The sequence below is a fragment of the Octopus bimaculoides genome, chromosome 27 (genome assembly GCF_046866305.1).
Source record: "Octopus bimaculoides isolate indiv1 chromosome 27, ASM4686630v1, whole genome shotgun sequence".
NCBI classification, from domain to species: domain Eukaryota; kingdom Metazoa; phylum Mollusca; class Cephalopoda; order Octopoda; family Octopodidae; genus Octopus; species Octopus bimaculoides.
Genome location: NC_142954.1, coordinates 22126447 through 22136296, shown reverse-complemented (window position 1 = coordinate 22136296; position 9850 = coordinate 22126447). Strand labels below are relative to the sequence as shown.

General features: G+C 36.6%; 1 long non-coding RNA gene across 1 annotated transcript in view; it reads right to left on the bottom strand.

The window, feature by feature from the left end:
- Positions 1-460: 460 nt before the first annotated feature.
- The window catches only part of LOC149130901 (uncharacterized), an 11716-nt gene continuing 2326 nt past the window's right edge, over positions 461-9850 (bottom strand). The window contains exons 2-6 of the long non-coding RNA XR_016238671.1: positions 7267-7380; positions 5287-5392; positions 4008-4121; positions 2691-2737; positions 461-631 (exon numbers count right to left, since the gene is read on the bottom strand). This is a non-coding gene — a long non-coding RNA (uncharacterized LOC149130901). The remainder of the gene's footprint in view (positions 632-2690; positions 2738-4007; positions 4122-5286; positions 5393-7266; positions 7381-9850) is intronic.

Genomic DNA, 9850 nt, shown 5'->3' with positions numbered 1-9850 from the left:
TTTGAAGAACAATGGGCAAATTGTAAAAAGAAGTCTTTTCGTTTGGGGGTTGCAGTGATGTGGAGAGAGAGCCTTAAGATCACAGTTATGACTTTTACTTTTTCTCATGTGAAGCGCACAAACACAGTTCAAAGAATGTTTTTACTTTAACAAAAACTGAATAAAACAACTTTAAATCAACTTTTTAATATCTGAAAAGCTTGTAAAAAAACAAAAACGAAACAAAACTGAAAAATATCTATAAGAACATAGTTTTGAAATTATCCCCACCCCCTAAGCATTCTTTCGAGATACTCTAACTATTGTTTATAAGCCGTAACAAATTCCAGAAAACGGGGACGAATCCTGGAAAACTGTCTGGACATCCAACTATATTTTCTGAAATATGTAGTCATTTGCCTACAATAGAAATTATTATCATAACATTATTAAAAAACAAAAAAACAAAAAAACGAGTAACTAAGTTGGCACACGTTTTATTTATCATAAAAGTAGAAGATATGGTTTACAAATATATTTGTGTGCTGTTGCCTTCTCCAAGAAACATTACTTTTGTTAACCAGGCTGCCTTCATTCCATTACGATGGTATCCTGGCTGTCTCATTGCTGGATAATGTATCCTTGGTCAGTTCTAAGTCAGGAGCAGGAATATAAATCTCAGATAGAAAAGAAAATCAAAATCAACAAAGAAAATACTAAACAGAAGTGAAGTCTGAGGTGGTACCACTATAATTAACGAGTCCTTCGTTTCTTAGTAAATTCAAAGGAAGTCTTCTCCCAGGAGATCAAATGTTATGGGTTCGACTCAGGAATGGATTTGAGATCTTTTTCTCATTACGATATGTTGTGGGTGAAGTCCATCTCATACTAATGTCATTACATAAAGGAATCCAGAAAAATAGACGGTGTTTAGGAAGTTAATAAATGAACATGGAATAAGTGAGAACTGATTTATAAATAAATCTCCATCTGATATCAAATTGGCAAAGATAATAACAAACGTGTTAATGGCTGCAGTCAGGGTCGGATTTATAGGGAGCGAAGGAGGCGATTGCCCCACGATTGCTCCTCGATATTGGGGCGCCCCTTCGACGAAGGATGTGTACATGAAGGACCCACCTCCCAGCAATCTTGCATGAAGAGGCTCTCTTTCAATAAACAAACATATTTTGACTTCTTAAAAAAATGGAATGGATTCACTTTTATGATAAATAACCATAGATTTCTCCATATTAGAGACATCAATTTATTCAATTAAACATTTTGCTACCAATCCAAAAAAGAAAGAAGTTATTGATTCTAGTACAAAATTCTTCTTTCACCGCAGGATGGAGCAATGACCTTGGATTGGCCGCATGCAATTAAAGGTACGCGTGCACGCACATATGCACACGCATACACACTCACACACACATATATATTGCCACTTCCAACCTCATTATTTCAGTGAGGAATCGAAAACTTCGTTGTTAGTTTACAGAAGAAATATGCTCCAAAACTTAAATTTTGAATTTATTTATGTTTATAAAATTTCTCAGCGGCTAAAAGTATTTATTTTTGGCTTCAGGATTATTGCACTTAGGCTCAAATGTTTTTCATTAAATCGAACCTATTTCTTTTTTCTATAATATTCGTCTTTTTGTCAAACATTTGAAATGACTATAGGGGATAGAGTAAATTTGGCAACTAAACCAACAAAAATTGATTTCCAATTTTGACACAAGGCCAGCAATTTCGAAGAAGGGGTGTAAGTCGATTACATCAACACCAATGTTAAACTGGTACTTATTTAAATGACCCCGAAAGAATGAAAAGCAAGGCAGATCTCGATGGAATTTTAACCCAGAGCGTAAAGACAGACAAAATACCGCTTAGCATTCTGCTCGGCGTGCTAATGATTCTGGCAGCCCACCATCTTTAAATCAACAATTATTAATGTTAATAATAATCTCTTCTAATTTTGGCACAAATCCAGCAGTTTTAAGTGAAAGTGGTTTTTATTCAGAACCATCAATACCATCTCTGGAATGGTACTCTATTTTATCGGCTACAAAGTAGGAAGTCAAAGCTAACATTGGCGAAATTTGAACTCTGAAAATGAAGAACTAGAATGGATGCTGCAATGCCATTTTCTCTAAACTCTAACGATTCTTCCAGATCGATTCCTTCAAGACGTTGTAATAATAATAGTAACAATTGCATTGGCAATAGTTATGGGGCAAAAAGGCAGCGAGCTAGCAGAAACGTTAGCACGCCGGGCGAAATGCTTAGCAGTATTTCGTCTGTCTTTACGTTCTGAGTTCAAATTCCGCCGAGGTCGACTTTGCCTTTCATCCTTTCGGGGTCGATAAATTAAGTACCAATGGTGCACTGGGGTCAATCTAATCGACTGGCCCCCTCCTCCAAAATTTCGGGCCTTGTGCCTAGAGTAGAAAAGAATAGCTATGGTGCAAATTCTATTAATGTTGATAGGAATAATCGCTCTAGAAGGATAAATACCTAATTAACGATGTAATTTATGAATGTATATTGATCACCGTCATTAATACTAAATCTTATATAGTTGGAACAGCCAATCAATTGAAAGTTTTGGTGTATATCTAGAGCCTGAAGGATAGAAACAACTTTTATGACATCCAATGAAAAGGTTTAGCAAAGTCTAGACTTATAATGGTAATAAAATGACTTACAATGTATGACAGAAGCAATGGGGATCGTTTTTTGCAATAGAATCAATCTGCAATAAAAAGTTTTAATTAATACAGGCATGTAAACTTAAGACTTAGAAAACATATGTATATATATAATAATATGGAGCTATATGACTATACATAAGTGTACATATACTTAGTGAGCATTAATGGATGTATGTGCATGTATATATGTGTGTTTTGTGTGCTTGGGTGTCTTTAAATATGCTTATATACCAGAAAATTTAAAAAAAAAATACTACCAGGGGTATTTTTGTAGCCTTCGTGAAACTGCGGAGAAAATGACCCGACCTGTCGGCAGCAAAGAACTGGCAAATCCACTATGACAACGCACCCGCCCATTCCGCCCACGTCGTCCAAGCATTCCTAGTGAAGCAAAACACACCACTTGTTCGTCAGGCGTCCTGCTCCCCAGACTTAGCTCCGTGAGACTTTTGGCTATTCCCAAAGCTCAAAAAAAAAATACACTCAAAGGGAGAAGATTTGAGACAACAGAGGACACGAAGCAAAATTCTAAGGCACAGCTCTACAGCATCCCAAAAAGTGATTCCCAGAAATGTTTCCAGCAGTGGCAGGAACGCTGGCAGAAGTGTGAAGACTCCCAAGGCGAATACTTTGAAAGAGAGACTAAATCAAAATGGTAAATTTTTAAATATTACTTGTTTTTTGGCCAAAGGTCGGATAGTTTTTCACTACACCTTACACACACACACACACACACACACACACACACACACACACACACACACACACACACACACACACACACACACACACACACACGCACACACACATAGATATGCATGTGCATCTGTATGCATGCCTAAGTTTAGAAATGTGTTTGTAGTATGTAAATTTGTTTCTTTGTTCGTGTGTGTGTGTGTGTGTGTGTGTGTGTCCATAAGTGAGGAAAAAAATGTGCTTGTATATCTGTCAGTAGAGTGGGTCTACTAATCAAAGTGTATAATATTATATATCCATTACGGTCAAGCTCACCAAGGGACTAATGCAGTTGTGCACCTCTCCTTGAAAAATGCATAAAAAAAAAAAATTGGCGGGATTCCTACGTTTAAGATGTCGGAGATTACGAATATGCAAAAAAAAAAAGAATTACCACTCACCTCCCACTCCTAAAATTTTGAACGATTTTGACAGATGGGGGATGGGTTGACACTCGTATATAAATGGGAATTGATAAAGTTATGTATTAGTGACAATGAATCTGTTATGCTACACAGAATAGGATAATCACAACTTCGTTTATGTAATAAAAACAGATTTAATAAACAAACTTACCTGGTGGAAAATGGCATATAAAATCTCCATTCGTATAGCAAATGCAGGAGTATAATTCATGAGGGAACTTTGTTCCGTCCTCGTATCTTAAATAGTTAAAACAACAGTCGGCAACTGAAAAATATTGATTTCAAATTTTGGTGCAGTCCAGTAAGTTCGGGGGGGGGGGGGGTCTAGTCGATTCGATCTACCCCAGTGCTCAACTGGTTCTTATTTTAGCGACCCTAAAAGGATGATAGTCCAACTTGGCAGAATTTGAACTTAGAATGTAAAGACAGACGAAATGCCACTAAGCGTTTTGCTCATCAAGCTAACGATTCTGCTAGCTTGCTGCCTTCTCAGTTGAATAATATTAAAATATTATATAATTTACAGAGATCAGAAAGTAGTAGCTAATGCAAATGTCTTGTTGAGATTATTCTAAAACGTTCCTGAACATGCAGATTAATCCTTTAGCATTTAAGCCAGCCATATCTCGCTCAAATGTTCTACCTGTTTTATGTTCAAACTGGCCAGATCCAGCCTCTTTCACCTACCATACCATGTTATTCTAAAAATAAATGATTACATCTTCAAAATCTTGAAGCTACAAGATAATATGTAATTATTTTTAAGAATGTGGATAAATAAGCATTAGATTTGATTAATTAATCTGAATGCTAAAGGGTTAAATCATCCGACTTATTTTAACAAAGAATTGGTTCATAGCGGATTGAGGGGAGAATTGTGTGATATTATCTACAAGCGTCGGGTTAAGAGGAATAGACCCACCTATATTTCTTCGTGTTATCCAATATATAATACGGGTGTCTTAACGGTTATAGCCAAAAACATTTTTCGTTACTCAAGAAACATATAATTCGTATGAAATTGGAACACTTCTGGCAAGAATTTTTAATTCTATCAAGAGAAGAAAAAGCATTCTAAAAAAAAGCATTCTAAATGTTGGAACTCAAAAAGGACACCACAATTCATCATACGTGTTCAAATTATTATCTATGATGATCCTAGGAAATTAATGAGGGTCATCGAGAAAGATTATCAGGTGACGGAGTGGACTATCAAAAATATGGTGCACAACAACAGTAAGAAGATCAAAATCTGAGTCGTCCAAAGTTTGTAGAGTCGACTTTGGTAGATGGAAAATGTGCAGAAGCCCATATATAAATAGCAATTGATAAAACTGGGTAGCAGTGATTATAAATCAGTTATGCCACACAGAACAAAATAATCATGGCTTCGTTTATATAAGGAATACAGATTTAATAAATAAACTTACCTGGTGGATGACGGCATGTAACAATTCCATTCGCATGGCATTCACATCGCGAAAATACATTAGGAATTAATCCAACACGACGAACCCCTATAGGTACACTTTCCAGCTAAATAATATCAAAATAATTTATAGATTAGATAGATCAGAAATTAGTAGCTGATACAAATGTATTGTTAACATTAATCTAAGGCATAATTGAACGCGCAGATATTTAAGGATCATTCAGTTTATTATAACAAAGCTTTGGCTTGTAGTAAATTGAAGGAGAAATTGTAGTATATTATCTACAAGCACTAGACATTCTTTGATTCTTGTCTGATGAAAAAGACTTCAACAGCGCAACAGAAGAAAGGGCAAATGATTTTTTTACAGATCTTTCTGATGTCAACTGATTAATGCACACTGATGCTAGTAACTACAATACCTTTGAGTGTGTTGAATAAAAAAAAAGTTCATATCGTGCCACCTGATAGCTTTCTGCAACATCTTAAGACTAACACTGCTGGAGACAGTTGTTAAACTATAGCTGCATATAATACACTGTGGAACGCCATACGTTTTTCAACAAAATTTTGCATCCTCTCACAATCGATTATGCAAACTCACCAGGTTATCCAAACTCGCCAGATTTAAATTCCCCGGGGTACATTTGGAGCTTTGTAAAAGGGAAGCCTAATCAAACTCTTCACAGCACCTTAGCTTTAACGAAAGACCATCACTGTCCAGGTTATGTGCGAAATAAATAAGGACAATTTAGTACAAGCATGTCCAAGCCTCCGGTCCCACACTGAGCCAGTCATGGAAACTGCAGGCGAATTCACAAAATAATCTTATAAGAACGAATTTTTATTTAGGTATATTTTCGTTAGATTGGAATTGTTTTATCTAATTACCAAATATGAACTCAAATACATCTCGCACCCTGTATATATAATCACTCCCGGTACATGTTTTGGGGACACAGCAAGCCAACAGTTGTTCTGTGTGTGCATCATCTGTTCATATTAGAGCTACCGGCATGAATACCAAGTAGAACAGCATGTCGTTTCCAAATTTCTGGCAGACTGAATTGCGTCATAACGTTGTTTTTCTCACAGACGGTACCCAACTGACCCTACTATATTGTGTAGTCAACAAAATCAAAAACAATGGGCATGTGCGAAATTAAAAATATAAAATGGCGACAATTCACCCATTGCACCCTGCATCAGCACCATCCGAGCGTGATCATTGCCAGAGCAGCTGTCTGGCTTCCGTGCCGGTGGCACGTGAAAAGCACCATTTGAGCGTGATCGTTACCAGCGTTGCCTTACTGGCACTTGTGCTGGTGGCACGAAAAAAAAAACATTTAAGCGAGGTCGTTGCCAGTGCCACTGGACTGGCTCCTGTGCAGGTGGCACGTAAAATACACCATTTGAGCATGGCCGTTGCCAGTACCGCCTGACTGGCCTTCGTGCCGGTGGCACGTAAAAGCACCCACTACACTCTCTGAGTGGTTGGCGTTAGGAAGGGCATCCAGCTGTAGAAACTCTGCCAGATCAGATTGGAGCCTGGTGCAGCCATCTGGTTTCACCAGTCCTCAGTCAAATCGTCCAACCCATGCTAGCATGGAAAGCAGACGTTAAACGATGATGAAGATGATGTGTGTGAGTGTGTATGTGCGTGTGTGAGTATTTATCTATTTATCCATATATCTGTCTGTTTGTCCATCTTATGAGTATGAGATTAGACGTTGTGAGACCAATGATGAAATCTGAAGAGAATGCAGGTGTCTGTGGTGGAATATTCAAGAGTGAACAAATCCCAATGATGAAACCAAAGTAAATACAAGTGAAAAGACAAACTACATGTGTAGAATCCCATATATAAATAGTAATCAATAAAACTGTATAACAATGATAATGAATCCGTTATGTCACACAGAACAGAATAAGCATAGCTTCGTTTATATAAGAAAAACAGATTAGTAAAGAAACTTACGTGGAGGATAAAAGCATATAACAGTTCCATTTGCGTAGCATTCGCATCGTGAAGTTGAATCTTCAGATACTAACCCAACATCGTGCATCGAACCCTTATAGAAACACTTTTCAGCTGAATAATATCAAAATATTTTACAGATTAGCTAGACCAGCAATTAGTAGCGGATACAAATATCTCGTTAAGTTTAATCTAAGGCATTAGTGAACGTGCAGATATTTAAGGAGCACTCAATTTAATATAGCAAAGCATCAAAGCATTAGCTCATAGTGGTTTGAAGGAGGAATTGTTGTATATTGTCAACAATTGCAGTAATGAAAACATAGGAATCCAAAATTTCAGGATTCAGGACAAGATTCTGTCCAGAATATTTTAAATTTACTCACGGAGCCAACCTGATTCCAAAATGGTATGATATGTTGGGCTATGACCTCTGGGAGTAAAGCTGAAAAAGTGTGACACACTGACATTCACATTTATTATATTATATCATATTATTATATTAAAGCAGCGAGCTGGCAGAATCGTTAGCACGCCAAGTGAAATACTTAGCGGTATTTCGTCTGCTGTTAGGCTTTGAGTTCGAATTCTGCCGAGGTTGACTTTGCTTTTCATCCTCTCGAGGTCGATAAAATTAGTACCAGTTACGTACTGAAGTCAATGTAATCAACTTAATTCCGTCCCCCAAAATTTGAGGACTTGTGCTTCCAGTAGAAAGAACATATTAAAGTTGAAAAAGTGTGGCACACTGACATTCACATTGATTGTATTAAATATGTTTGATTTTGCGGAAACTTTATTTCAATTAAAGTGTATTTTGTGTGTGTGTGTGTGTGTGTACACATATTTTGAATAAGAACGAAAATATGTAACTAATAATATTTTCCTGAAAAGAATATGAAAATTTAAATACCTTTCACTCTAGGCTTGGGCATACATGTGTCTTGACAATGTATTTCCCACCCCAAACATATACATTTTTGACAGGGAAATTTGAAAGCTTCTCCATATTTATGATGATTCCCACTGATGGAGCATTTTGCGTCATAACCTGAAATTATATTTAAAAAAATGTTAAACAAAGTGAAGTATTTAATACTTTTGATTGAGATATTTATAACATATATGGCGGTGTATTGTGTGTGTATTTGTGTGTGTATGTATGTATATATATCTTTATATATATATATATATAAAGTGAAGTATATTTGCCATTTAAATGTGGCTGACCCCTAAGGGTGGATGTTACTGTTGCTTTTAGCCCCAGGAGAACATCTCCTCCAGCTGGCTTATCGACACATATCTGTGTCCTGTCTATTTTTGCCAAGGGAAGTTATCCTTCCCATCTTGATCTGCGATACGTACGGACCCGAGTTTCAGGGTTATTTCCCTTCTTCAGCGTACGATAATCGCCGACCTTTGATGAAAATGACAATCCCTTGGCAATATATAAGTCTTTTTCCAGTGAAGTTATTCACTGAGATCGAAAAAGTGAAAACAAGCAATGTTAAATCTCTGAACTAGGTGTTAACAGTAACTGCACGATAAAGTGAAGTATATTTGCCATTTAAATGTGGCTGACCCCTAAGGGTGGATGTTACTGTTGCTTTTAGCCCCAGGAGAACATCTCCTCCAGCTGGCTTATCGACACATATCTGTGTCCTGTCTATTTAAATGGCAAATATACTTCACTTTATCGTGCAGTTACTGTTAACACCTCGTTCAGAGATTTAACATTGCTTGTTTTCACTTTTTCGATATCAGTGAATAACTTCACTGGAAAAAGACTTATATATTGCCAAGGGATTGTCATTCTCATCAAAGGTCGGCGATTATCGTACGCTGAAGAAGGGAAATAACCCTGAAACTCGGGTCCGTACGTATCGCAGATCAAGATGGGAAGGATAACTTCCCTTGGCAAAAATAGACAGGACACAGATATGTGTCGATAAGCCAGCTGGAGGAGATGTTCTCCTGGGGCTAAAAGCAACAGTAACATCCACCCTTAGGGGTCAGCCACATTTAAATGGCAAATATACTTCACTTTATCGTGCAGTTACTGTTAACACCTCGTTCAGAGATTTAACATATATATATATATATATATATATATATATATATATATATATTTAAAAGAGAATTTTGACGCTAATATCCATTATTATTGAAATTTATTCCTATCGAATAAATTTCAATAATAATGGATATTAGCGTCAAAACTCTCTTTTAAATTTAAAACTTTGGATATAAAACCAAGGAGAACGATCCTTAAGGAGTCTACTTTAGACCTTTTGTGGTGAAATCTCTTGCTATATTGGTAACGATTACATGTTTTTCTATGATCATATATATATATATATATATATATCACCTATAGTGGCGTATATATTTCTGCGTTTAGGTTGTAAAATTGCGAATTAGCCAACCATATGATTTATAATTTTCACTTTTACTGTTTAAATCAGCGTATGATTTCAACAGAAACCTTATAAGCTGACAAGGCGAGATCAGTTTAACTAACCGTAGGTGCGCTGAGAGCCACCGATGAGCATTAAGATGTGTTAAGCATCAAAATGCGAAATCA